This window comes from Euprymna scolopes, chromosome 16, assembly GCF_053919585.1.
Source record: "Euprymna scolopes isolate OS-2025 chromosome 16, ASM5391958v1, whole genome shotgun sequence".
Lineage (NCBI taxonomy): Eukaryota > Metazoa > Mollusca > Cephalopoda > Sepiida > Sepiolidae > Euprymna > Euprymna scolopes.
The window spans coordinates 96,190,161-96,202,222 of NC_136497.1; positions in this window are offsets into that span (position 1 = coordinate 96,190,161).

Consider the following 12,062-nt stretch of genomic DNA (forward strand, 5'->3'; position numbering starts at 1 on the left):
ATAATATGAAAGCCTGAGTGAATTTTAATGGATATCGGTCTGATCCAATTTCTGTCGAAAACGGTGTGAAACAAGGTGATATACTTGCTCCTACATTATTTTTCATATATTTTGCTGTGATGCTGGTGCATGCTTTTAACAATTGCGATGTTTGGGTGAAGTTTCGGTTTTGTGCATCAGGTAAACTTTTTAACCTTAGACGTCTCAACGCAAAGTTGAAAACTTTTCAGAACCTTGTTATTGAACTTTTATATGCAGATGATGCAGATCTTGTTTCATATTCAGAAGCAGACAAACAGATGATTATTGATGAGTTATCAAAGGCTTGTAAAGCTTTTGGACTTACCATCAGTCTCAATAAAACATATGTTATGTATTCTCTGTCCTATAGGAATGTCATATGTTAAACCAAACATCTTGTTTTTTTTTTTTTTTTTTTTTTTTTTTACAAAGGCATCACCACATTATCAAGGCCCAGAGGCCACTGAAGGATAAGGGTTAAAGAGTGTACAGTAGAAGTTGGTCAATATAGTAATCATTAGTAATGAAAATTTGGTAAATTTAATAACTTATATGGAACGGCTCATCAAGAACTTATTTACCTTAGACTTGAACACAACCATATTGTAGTCAGCCGGAAAGCAGGAAAACGGAAGACAATTCCACAGGCGTGCAGTTCTAAGAAAGAAGCTTTGTTCATGGAATCTATGTTTAGGTTTAGGCACAGATAAAGAGTGGGGGAAATTATTGATAGTGTTTACAGCTAGACGAGTGTTTCTTGTGAAAGTTTGGCGAGGGGGGACCATAGATTGAAGCTCAGTTGAACACTTTCCATGAAAATAACGATACATCAGAGACAAACTCGCAACATCTCTTCTGTGAGATAGAGGTTGTAAGGAGGAGAAAAGGACATCTCCTACGAGGCTACGAAGTCTATTTTGAACTCTATCAAGGCAGGACAAGTCCTTTCTAGCAGCTCCTGCCCAGATGTGACAACAGTATTCCATCCTTGGACGTACCTGGCTCTTATATAGATAGAGAATAGCATCAGCAGTGAGATATCTACTGGATCGATAGAAAGATCCCACCATTTTTCCAGCGGCCTTGGCAACAGATTTGATATACGTGTTTCATTTAAGATCAGGAGTAATGGTCAAGCCCAGAAGCTTGTCAAAACTTGAGGCCTCCTGAAGACGAGAGCCATTCATTTCAATTGATGACAAATGTGGATTAAAATGTTGATGATGTAAAGAGAGAAGCTTGGTTTTAGATGCATTAAAAGTAACCAGCCACTCCTTTCCCCATTGTACTACATGCTCAAGATCAGAGGAGAGAGAATTGGAGAGTACTTGCTCGTTTACTGTCTTAGATGTGGTACCATAAATGGTAGTGTCGTCAGCATAAATGTCTACAAATGATGTAAGGATATGATTTGGAAGATCATTAATGTAGATCAGGAAAAGAGTTGGGCCCAGGATGGATCCCTGAGGGACACCGGCATTAATACTGTGAGCTTCTGATTTTTGCCCCTCAACTACTACTCTTATGAACCTATCAGAAAGAAATGATTTAATAATTGAGAAGACTTTTCCAGCTATACCATAGCTAGCGATCTTATGAAGTAAACCTTTATGCCATACCCTATCAAAGGCTTTAGATATGTCAAGAGCAATTGCCCTAGAAAGATTCCCACCGTCGAGAGATTTGCTAATCCTATGCGATATAACTGTAAGGACATCTGCTGTAGATCTAGCAGAACGGAAACCATATTGAGTGTCACTAAGAAGGTTATTTTTGTTGAGATGTTTGATTACTTCTGTATTTAACACAGATTCTAGCAACTTACTCATGACGCACAGGAGACTTATTGGCCTGTACTGAGAGGGGGATGAGCGATCACCTGAATTCTTAAATACAGGGCATACTGATGAGATTTTCCAGGGAGATGGGAAACTATTCTCCTTAAGACAACGTTTAAACAGTTTTGTAAGTATGGGCGCTAGTTCAGGTTGAAGTTTTTTGAGTACTATAATTGGAATACCATCAGGGCCAGTTGCTTTACTGGATGAGCGAAAGAAGTTAAATGTCATGAATAATTTTGAATATCTGGGTAGTAAGTTGAATAAAGACTGTACGCTTGATGCTGAGATAAATCACAGAATAGCCAAATCCAGTTCTGCTTTTGGTAAACTGGAGAAACGTGTGTGGTCAGATGGAAAAATCACATCAAAAACAAAGCTAAGTGTTTATGAAGCGTGCGTTATCACTACGCTATTATATGGGTCAGAGATTTGGACAACATATAGAAGGCATCTCAAGTTATTGGAAAGGTTTCATAAAGTTGTATTCGGATAATACTTAATATTAACTGGTGGACTCTAACGCCTGACACTGTAGTTCTTGAATGATCAAATAGTACTAGTATAGAAATGAAAATCATTCAAAATCAGATGCGCTGGACACTTGGTTAGGATGGAGGACAAAAGACTTCCTAAAGAACTATTTTATAGCGAGATAGATAAGGGTAAAAGACCAAAACATAAACCAAGAAAAAGGTTTAAGGATTCTTTATAAAACAACTTGAAAATACTTGAGATGGACGTACATAACTGAGAAGCTTAAGTGAAAGATCGATCACTGTGGAAGGAAACTATCAAAGAAAGCTGAAAGATCTTTGAAGAGCAGCGTGTAGATCTTGCTGTCTTAAAACTTGTTTTAATACAGCAGGATGAAAATATAATGTCAGAGAAATTACAACAGGACCTGAAGTGCATTGTACCTATTTACTATGCCTCCCCACGAGACAGAGTTAGACACCAGGGTCGTTTTTTAACGTGGAGAAAAGGTACAAAAATAAAAATTGTCTCAGTCGTGAAGGATTTCTCCTCCACCGAAAGAGAACAAGAAATAGAAGTGCAGCACCTGAAGAACAGATGGTATTTATTTGCTCCCCCACCGAGCAAATTAGGCACAAGGCCAATTTTTAATGTGAGGAGTGAAGGGAGGGGAAAGGGAAAAAGGGGACCAGCTCCCGAGAGGTGGGAAATGGGAGCTGGTTAAAGGTCAGGTATGTGGGGTTGCCCCCACATCTGGTCTTTGCTTGCAGTATCTGCCGGAACAGATGGTATTTATTTGCTCCCCCACCGAGCAAATTAGGCACAAGGCCAATGTTTAATGTGAGGAGTGAAGGGAGGGGGAAGGGAAAAAAGGGGACCAGCTCCCGAGAGGTGGGAAATGGGAGCTGGTTAAAGGTCAGGCATGTGGGGTTGCCCCCACATCTGGTCTTTGCTAGTCATAGCTCGTCATAGCTTGCAGTATCTGCCGGAACAGATGGTATTTATTTGCTCCCCCACCGAGCAAATTAGGCACAAGGCCAATTTTTAATGTGAGGAGTGAAGGGAGGGGGAAGGGAAAAAGGGGGCCAGCTCCCGAGAGGTGGGAAATGGGAGCTGGTTAAAGGTCAGGTATGTGGGGTTGCCCCCACATCTGGTCTTTGCTTGCAGTATCTGCCGGAACAGATGGTATTTATTTGCTCCCCCACCGAGCAAATTAGGCACAAGGCCGATTTTTTAATGTGAGGAGTGAAGGGAGGGGGAAGGGAAAAAGGGGACCAGCTCCCGAGAGGTGGGAAATGGGAGCTGGTTAAAGGTCAGGCATGTGGGGTTGCCCCCACATCTGGTCTTTGCTAGTCATAGCTAGTCATAGCTTGCAGTATCTGCCGGAACAGATACTACACTTTGATCTTGGCCAAGAAAAGAAACATTAGACTGAAGTGCATTGTATGTGGCAGATACCTTTTGTCAAAAGCTGGTTTTGTAAATCATCTGAAATCACACAATCAAAGACAAGAATGACAGTCTTATAAGGAGGCTTTTACAGCACATCTGGTAATGGTAAGTTGTCGTATTTGTGATCTAATATGCAAATCTAAAAGTGGTCTGACATAACAGTTAAGGATTCACAATATCATGCGAACACCTTTACAAGAAAGAGTTTTTATGTCACATGTGTACTTTTATCTAAGACTAAAGCTGGATTAAAAAGTCACCTACGTGCACACAGTCGCACAACACCTAACTGAAGAGATGGCAAACTTCTGCCAAGAAGTAGCAATCGTATATATATATATATATATATATATATATATATATATGAGATTTTTACATACTGGTCTTTTCAAGTGGTCACACAAATTATTACTTAAACTCAATGCCTCTTCGAGGCTCTTACAGTGTGGCACCATAATTAAAGCCGTAAAAAAAACAAACAATAAACATGATTGTTGTTGATCATTTGCATATTAAAAAGTATTTAATCAATAAAATTTAACGAAAAGCAATAACACAAATCTTTAAATAAAATCAGATGATTATAAATTACAATGTTAAATACTTTAAATATTACAATGAAAGAACCAATAATATAGAAAAAGGGAAACTACCGAAAATTTACGATTGCATTATTGCGAACCAAAGTCGCATGAATGAAATTTTTTTTTTAATAATAATAATAATAATAATAATAATAATGAATGAAAAAAAATAGTTTTACTGTTTAGAACTTCTACTAGTGCAGAGATTTATCGTTTCTACCTGTTTATTTTAATATTTAATGTAAAATATGCATTATATTTATTTAATCAAATCGTATATTATATCATAACAGTGAACCGGCCCAGAAACAGTGTGGATAGTTCTCGTCTATAGATGTTTGGGGAAAAGTGAATTTATTTTTCACTTGTCCAGAGAGAGAATAAAAGGATGAAACAAATTGGTAGAATTTTTATGGATCCCACTAAAATCTATACCATAATATGCTATGGCAGTATGATCATACGTACGTTATTGCTGTTCGCACACATTTAAAAATTGAGATTGTCTGATCAGTGGTGATTGATCTGATATCGCTAAGAGAAAAAAAAAATTTCCACTTTAACCATTTTGTAATAAATTGTTCCCAAATCAAATTATGTTATCTCGAGGCCTAAAACTGTTCAATTTTAAATGAATACATTAAAAAAAACAACAACAACATTTTATTGATTTGAATAATATTACGCTTACAATTATTTTTAAGGTAAGGGGATAGAATATTTATCGTTTTGAAAAGTATTAAATCATTACAATTCTAAATATATATAAAAGCGACATCTTTGTTTTATTCATTTAAAGAATATTTCGTTGACAAGGACAATTGTGTTATCGTCGAAAAATCTTTATTTCCTTAATAGAATTCACTCAAAGAGACACTTCTCTCAAAAAGAATACCATTATTATTAAGAGTAAATTATTCCGGGTTAGAAATATCCAAAAGTAAAAACCATTGAAATTTTACAAGATTGTTAGTAGTACTCAATTAAAAGAGAAAGATATTATCTTATTCAATTTAGATTAAAAAAAAAAACAAAAAAAAAAAAACACGATAAGTTGCTACAATGAATTTACTGTTTCAGTCTTAAAAGACATCATCCAGCGACAATATACCTCTGGTCTTACTCGAGACCAGTCATTTAATGAAAATGAAAACCGATTTAAAAAGAAAAAGAAGTAAAGTTTTGGAAACCTTTTGTTAAAATTAAGTATCTAGACATGCATGATTTTTTTAAGGGGATGCTAGTTTAATCAGTTATAATGAAGGTGTCTTTCGTCTCTTAAAATTTAAGAGTAAATTATGCAGATTAATGAAGAAAATTGGAATTTCCATGATGCCCTGCCAATATTTAAGAACATATGACAAATACTGACACAATAGGCCACGGGTGGTCTAGTATAACAATACTTTCTGAGATTACCTTTGTTTACTTTTCAAAGACAGCATAACAAACATTATTCTCAAAATAAATATTTCTTAGTATTTAGTATTTTAAAAGAAAGAGCAAAAAAGTAGGTTAATCCTTTTATCTACTTCCCTTTGTTGATTCGTACTATTTTATGATTTCTCACCAGCAACAAATATGATAAATAATTATTTAACATATTTAGATATCTGTAATATTGCTAGTTGAAGTTTTCTTTTAATAGTTTTGTTTGAAGAAATAAAACAGAAATACTTTCACCATTTCATAATTCTGAGTGAGAAAAAGTGTGTAATCTTCAAGATCTGTGCTCGGAAAAAAAAATCAAACTACCGGAAGTGGATATGGTTGATTGTGTAAGGTAACCGTACAGAACGGAGTCACGAAAAACGAAACCATATATTTATTAAGAATAAGATTACTTCAATTTTAACACTGCAGCAAAGCATCTCACTGAATGTATGTGGGACCACTCTTTCTCGCCATATGAATATTTGTTTTATTATTTGATAATACAAGAAGTGGGTGTTTTTTTTTTTTTTACTCTCTTTTTTATATCGTGATAACACAAAAAGTGTTAAAACTAAATTAATTTTTTTGATTAAAATATTCGTTTTGTTATTTGATAATGCAAGAAATGTTTTTTCTTTTTTCGTAATAACCCAGAATGTGTTAAAACTAAATTAAATTCTTTTAATAAATATATAGTTTTGGTTTTCGTGTCTCCGTAACTCCATTCCGTTCGGTTGCCTTACACAACTGTATCTACTTCCAGTAATTTGATTTTTTTCCCGATCTTGGAGATTACCAAAAAAGTAATTATTATTATAATGGGGATTTTGTGTTTGCATATTTATAATCAAAATTCTAACACTTATTTAAAAGTAACATGGTGTTAAATAATACTGGCTGTGATATTTAGCTACATCTGTAAATAAATATAATGCTCAGCGTTATTTAACGTCTTTCTTTTAAATAGCTATCAATGTTGGTTGCAGTTATACTAATGTATAAACATAATAATTGAATAATATATATATCTTTTATTGTCATATCTTTTGTTGTATTCTTTCTTTTAACTATTACACATGCTCTGCTTCGCATTGAGCTCTCACTTAGGATTTTCTACAGAAACTGCCTTATCCTTTGTGATCAACACGTACACACACTCTCTCTCTCTCTCTCTCTCATATATTACACAGCGGTTGTTTAAAAAGTAAAATCTTTTTCATATATACTAGCAGTTCAGCCCGGCTTTGCTCTATGTACTGTTCATAATGTTATGTACATATGTATATATGTATTAAAAAGTTTGACTCGTGTCCAGGTAACCTACATCTAAAATTTCAAGTGTTTAGACCAAAAATTGACGCAGGAGTTTGGTAGAGTCTACAAAGGTTAGCTCTTTCAACTTTGACCTCTTGGCAGCCAAATTTTCGTCCAAAAACTGATTAAAAAGCTTGCTGCATGTCTGAATACCCTTTATGTAAAATTTCAACTGTTTAGTTTGCTAGATTCTGCAAAGATCAAATCTTTTGAACTTTGACCCCTTGGCAGCCAAATTTTCGATCAAAAACCGATTAAAAAGCTTGTCCTATGTCTGAATGTATTTTATGTAAAATTTCAAGTGTTTGGACCAAAAATTAGCTGAGTAATTTGGTAGAGACCGCAGAGGTCAACATTTTTTAAACTTTGACCCCAATTTTGACCCCTTAACATTTGTTGTTTTGGGCTCAAATCAAATTAAAAAGTTTGATCCATGTCCAAGTAATCTACATCTAAAATTTCAAGTATTTAGACCCAAAATTGGCGGAGGAGTTTGTTAGTTTTCAAAGGTCAAATTGTTGAACTTTGACCCCTTGACAGCCAAATTTCTGGCCAAAAACTGATTAAAAAGATTTTCCAAAATCTCAATACCCCTTATGTCAAACCTCGAATTTGTAGACTGACAGAGTAATATGGCATGGAAATGTACACACACATTTTCACTTTTATAGATATATATATATAGATTATATAGATATTGAATTATTTTTCCCTTGTCCCTTCACTTGGACAACACTGGATAAATATAGACAGTTTGTAATATTTGGATTATTCGGATTACTAAGATGAAAATAGTAATCTAAAGAATTCAAATATTGTAGGGTATGAAGCATCTTTATCGTTTTTGTTTGGGTTAATGCATTAGAAAATTCCAGCAGAAATCTAAACAAAAAGTGCATATGTGAACTGGCAGAACTATTCATCTACAGCGGATGAGCATTCAAAGGTTTTTACTCTTCAATCTTAAAAATGGCCTTATGTTGACTTAAATAATGTTGAATTTTTAGCATTTAAAAAAAAAAACACACAAGTCAGTTGTGTGAGTACATATTTCCGCTCACATGACAAGGATGGGCCAAAGTCTTATCTGGAACTTCTCCATATTGTATGAAATATTCTCAAAGTTATGCTATAAGAACATTGATAACTTAAAATCTATTTATTTGATCTTCCATGGTCCTTACTGTTATCAAATTTGAGAAATTTGGAAGTTGGAATTCTCTCAAAATTTTAACCAACTTTTGTAAGATCAATGTTGAAGATCAAGGCCATATAAAATGTGAAACTTCATTGGCTACAATATGGGCCAAGTTAGTGCAAAAAGTGACGTTCACTTTTTATGTGACCTTGACCTTTTACCTAAATATCTTGAAATAAAATTAGTTTCAAGTTAGACCATAATCGATATTTTGGTCGTTTAGATGTAGGAAACACATCTTTGTAATAAAATTTTACAAAATCATTACTGCTGGAAAATAAATGAGACGATTTCTAATTAAGAATAATAACTGATTATATGATTCAGCATACTTTAATGGGGAAAATTAAAACGTTATTTACATGGATAAGTATGAAAGTTGTAGAGAAAAATAGAAAACTAAACATAAAATGGCTATACATAACATGCATGTGTATCTGTATGGTACCAATAATATATATATATATATATATATATATATATATATATATATATATATATATACTAGCAGGGAGACCCGACTTTGCTGGATTTGACTGATGATCAACAAATGTTTTCCCCTTCCATATTTTATTGTCATCGATATCTGTGAAATATATATATATATATATATATATATATATATAGTGAATAAATGACAAAAGACTATATTCCAAAGTTGACATTTACAATTCTTGACAGTATCTGTTTCGTAACGCAAAATCAATCACTTAATTATTATATCAATCAATGAATCTATTATGCCCTTAACTCATCAGAAGAAATAGCAACAATCAATCCGTCAAAAAAAAAAAAAAAAAAAAAAATATATATATATATATATAGTCTTTGAAGTTTTTAACATTTGAAACCACACAAAAAATTATTTTTTATCATTCATTAAAAAAAAAAAAACATCTAGTCAGTAAGTCATTTAATCACCTGCAATCACTGCATCAACTCTCAAATTTACTATAATACCAATTTTTATATTTTTTAAGGGATCATCAGTTGTTTACCATGAAACACTGTTTCGGGGATTTAAAAACAAAACAGTGTATTACATCATGGCTCCCCAGCAGTGTTGATCAAACACCACCACCCTTAATCTTAGGAAGAAGACAAGTTACAAAAATTTTTTCCCCAATTTCCTATTCTTAATTGTAATTACTAACCTTTTCATAGTATAAAAATGAATTTCTTACCTATATATATATTCCTAGATATGGGCATAGCCCTTCAGCAATACACCTGCATATTCTCCACTCACCTCACTACAGAAAATTATGTTTGAGGCTTTGTAGAAACAGACACTTTCGATTCCATGCTGTCACATATCTCACGTAACATTATAAATTATGTTAGCTATTAACACTGTTCATTGGAGGTTTATGTTATTTGCTTTCAGTACATAGTTTGTGGTATTGCTTGTCCTTCTGCTGATTACGTTGTCTGTCATTTAGATGATTATTCTATCCACCATTCTGTTCGCCCTCCTGTTTGTTATGTATCCAATGAAAGACAAGTTAACTTTGGTACTTTTGACTCATTTCATTTTAATTAGACTTAACTAAAAATTGGTGACTGTATTGCAAAATTAACTAGAAAACTTTGGTTACTTAGCATTGGTAGTTTAATCATTTTTGCTGCAAAGTGCTCCTTGTCGAATAATTAAAATTTTGTATACCTTTCTTATAGGTTTATAAGTTTTTTTTTGCAAATTTGAATAAATTTTCATTATCAAGATTTTTATTTTATATATATATATATATATATATATATATATATATATATATATATATATATATATACTAGCATGGTGCCCGGCGTTGCCTGGGTGTGAGGTGTATGCTGAGCAAAAAAAAGAAAAAAAAAAGGTAAATTTTTTAACTTTGACTCCTATTATGACCCCTTAACATTTATTGTCTAGGGCTCTAATCAAGTAATTAAGTTAGATCCATGTTCAAGGAACCTATATCTAAAATTTCAAGTGTTTAGACCCAAAATTGTCAGAGGGGTTTGGTAGAGTTTTCAAAGGTCAAATCGTTGAATTTTGACCCCTTAACAGCCAAATTTCTGGCCGAAAACCGATCACATAGATTTTCCCAAATCTCAGTACCCTGTATATCAAATTTCGAGTCTGTAGACTAAAAATTGACAGTTATTGCGTAGGGAAATGTTCACAGACAGATACACAGACATGTCCACTTTATAGATATACTAGTGTGAGTGCCCGGGTGTTTGGAGGTGTATGCTGAGCAAAAAAAACAAACAAAAAAAACGGTCAATTTTTTTAAATTTGACCCTCATTATGACCCCTTAATATTTATTGTTTTGGGCTCAAATCAAGTTATTAAGTTAGAACCATGTCCAAGGAACCTATATCTAAATTTTCAAGTGTTTAGACCCAAAATTGTTGGAGTTTGGTTAGAGTTCTCAAAGGTCAAATTGTTGAACTTTGACCCCTTAACAACTAAATTTCTGTCCGAAAACCGATCACATAGATTTTCCCAAATCTCAGTACCCTGTATATCAAATTTCGAGTCTGTAGACTGAAAATTAATAGTTATTGCGAAGGAAAATGTACACAGACAGACACACAGACATGTTCACTTATATATATATATATATATATATATATATATATATATATATATATATATACACTAGCAGAGAGACCTGGCATTCTACAAGATGCATCCATGTCACTTGATGAAGGTAAAGATGGACCTTGGAAGGCCAAGGAATAAAGAAAATATTTAAGGTTAGAATGCATGAAAATAGAACCTTAAATTTCTGGGATTGTACGTTAGACAAACGGAAGATACGATCGTTATAACCAAAAACAATTATGTGTCATCTATTCCTCCAATAGATATAAAGAAAAGGAGATTCTTAAGGAAAAATGATGAGCTGAGTGAAGAGGGGAAGACAGATTTAAAAAGAATGACAGATCAAAGACTCGACCTGATGTATCATTTGATATGTGTAGGATGAATAATGCAGGAAAATCTCCTAAAGTGAAGTCACTTTTTGAAGCCAAACAAGTCACTATTAAAGCTTAAATCTAAGACCGGTTCCATATCTTTTCCACAGCTGGGAAATCCTTTTAGATTTGAGTGTGGTTTGCTATTCTGATGCTAATTATGCCAGCTTGAAGGATGGTTCCTCACATGGTGGAGTTAATATCTTTGTTTATGGTAATATAGAATAGACTGGCCCCTATATGCTGGTCATCAAAAAAAAACTTGACCAAGTAACAAAGAGCCCATTGGTGCCCAAGACTCTTGCACTCAGTGAAGCTGATGATGCAGATGTATTGATGGCTGCCATGCTGCAAGAAATCTTCAGACTACCCAAGTTGCCTGAAGCACTTTGCAAAACAGATAACGCATCTTTGGTAGAGACCTTAAAACCATCAAATCTTGTAAGTGACTGACGTTTGAGAGTTGATGTGGCCAGAATAAAGGAAATGTTGGTAAAGAAAGAAATCCAAATTGATCAGGGAACAGGAACAGATTGCAAACTGTTTGACAAAGATAGGAGTCTCTATTAAAATTCTAAGAGACTTGTTGTGTTAATAAGCCGTTTTTTTTTGTATTTTTTTTAGAACTTTGACTTATACCTGGCAATGAAGACAGCAGCAATGTTAAAGTTAGAGCTATCGTACTTGGTGGCCTTCGTCTATATATTTAGTTATGTCTCTTGTCTCAAGTGGATATTCAGTATGGCGTCCGGTCAACAGAAACACATGTTTATCATTCG